This window comes from Priapulus caudatus, unplaced genomic scaffold (assembly GCF_000485595.1).
Source record: "Priapulus caudatus unplaced genomic scaffold, Priapulus_caudatus-5.0.1 Scaffold790, whole genome shotgun sequence".
Taxonomy (NCBI): Eukaryota; Metazoa; Priapulida; class Priapulimorpha; order Priapulimorphida; family Priapulidae; genus Priapulus; species Priapulus caudatus.
Window position 1 is genome coordinate 139,601 of NW_014577851.1, and position 2,500 is coordinate 142,100.

Below are 2,500 nucleotides of genomic sequence, written 5' to 3' on the forward strand. Positions count from 1 at the left end.
AGGTTGAGAGAGGGGGAGAGGGGGAGAGCGCACACTGATGCTGAAGGGACAAGAGCGCTCGCGCGTTGTTTATCAGTATGTACATGTCGTGTCAACGCGAGCGACGGCGGAAGATAGATGCATATTCGTATATAGGAGGATGCTGCAAGGACGCTGCCGTACATTCGTGGGAAAGTGAAGGAATTTTCGTGGTAGGAGAGCGGAATATTCGTGGCAGAGTAGGAAGGGGGGGGAATAGTCGTGAGAGTAGGATAGAGAAAGATGGAAGAATGTTCGTTGGAGAAGGGCGCGACAGAGTGAAGGAGTCACGTCTTCGTGGGAGAATGAATAATGGAACAGCGGGAGGAGGAAACATCACGGGAAGGAGAAGGAGGAGGAGGAGGAGGGGGGGATTGCTGAGGGAGAGAGAAGATGTATGTATGTTTATGGGACGGGTGTGGAGGATGCTGGGGGAAAAAGCGGGAATAAATCGTACTCGTAACAGTGTGGTGTGCTGTAGTAGTCGTTAATGAGCTACTACTACTACTAGTCAAGTGGTGGTGACGTGACGTAAACGTTAGTGATTCCACTGTACGCCATGACGCAAACGTTAGTGATTCCACTGTACGTCATGACGCAAACGTTGGGTAGGCGGCTTTGACAGTAATCGTCGTCATCATGAATGTGTGTGTTTGAGGGGTGGGGGGTGGGGAGTACCGCCTCCCTCCTCACCCACCCCGCCACCAGTACCGCCTCCCTCCTCACGCCACCCCGTCACCATCCCTCGGGCTTCCCCTCCCTCGACCCTTCACAAGTACCGCCCCCTCCTCACCGCACACCTCACCTAGTACCAAACGTCCCTCCTCACGAACCCTCGCATCGAGTACATTCCTCTTCAACCAACCCCCACCAGTACGCGGCCTTCCTGCTCACTCAACCCGCCACACCAGTACCTACCTCCCCCTCACCCCCCGCCACCATACCGCCTCCCTCCCTCACCCACCCTCACCAGTCCGTGCTTCTCCCCACCCTGCCACCAGTACGCCGACTCCCTCATCACGCCACCCTCCAACAGTACCCACCCTCCCTCCTCACCCACCCGCACCATAACCACCTCCCTCCCACGACCCCAGCATCAGATACCGCCATCCTCCCCGAACTCCGCATCAGACCACTCCCCCTCCCGACCCGTCGCCATGCGCGCCGCGCCTATTACAATACGCCCGCCCTCCACCGCATCCGCCGCACAGTACCGATTGCGTCGTGGCCGTCCCTCTCTCACCCCACCCTCGGCCACCAATACGGCCTCCCTCCCACCACACAACCGTCACCATGTACCGCTCCCCCTCACACTCCCCGCCACCTAGTACGCTCCTCCCCACCCACCCCCCACATACCGCCTCGCCTCCGCAGCACACCTCGCCACCAGTACCGCCTCCCTCACCCCCCCGCCAACATTACAGCCTCGCTCACCACCCGCCACCAGGACTACGACTTCCCTGTCCATGAAACCCTGGCCATCAGTACCACCATCCTCCTATAAAAAAGGCGCCACATACCACTCCACCTCTGCGGACAAACCAAGGGGGGTGGAGGGGGCGAGAGTGATAACACCAACACGCGCTCACTGACCCCGCCATCAGTACCACCTCCCTCCTCACTGACCCCGCCACCAGTACCACCTCCCTGCTCACCCAACCCGCCACCAGTACCGCCTCCCTCCTCACCAGGCCCTAGCTGTGGCAGAGCGAAGGGGCTATAGTTCTAGAGCTATCCCCACCCCTTGCGGCGCGGCCTGTCTCTCGCTGCTGCCACGAGTGGCGCGCAATTATATCTGCTGTTCACAAGATGTACTGCAGGCCACTTACGCGCATGTGATTACAGCGGGCACAATTAGAGCGATTGATGCGGCCGGGGCCTAATAACGGGCCTTTGACGTGGGCGCGCACGCACACTCGGCTGCACTCGTGTGCCAGAAGTTGTTCTGACTTCTCTGATTGCAATTACGGTCGGCGTGCGTGGCGCCATTGTCCTCGCGACCCGGCTGCGCGCGTGGGAAAGAGAGAAGGAGGGAGGGAGGGATGGGAGGGAGGGAGGGAGGGAGGGGGAGAGTGAGAGGAGGGAGACAGAGAAGGAGGGAGAGAGAGGAAGGGAGAGAGAGAAGGAGGGAGAGAGTGGGAGAGAGGGAGGGAGTGAGGGAGGGAGGAAGAGAGAGTGAGAGAGGGAGATAGGGAGGAGGAGAGATGGAGGCAGGTTGAGAGGGGGAGAGAGAAAGGGGAAACAAGAGTAGGGAGGAGCAGGGTAGAGGGAGAGGTAGAAGGAGGGAGGGAGTGCGAGAGGCAGCGAGTTTGAAGTGAAGGATAAAGAAGGGACAGGGAAAGAGAGAGAGAGAGAGAGAGAGAGATAGCGCGAGGAGAGNTCTCTCTCTCTCTCTCTCTCTCTCTCTCTCTCTCTCTCTCTCTCTCTCTCTCTCTCTCTCTCTCTCTCTCTCTCTCTCTCTCTCTCTCTCTCTCTGTCTCTC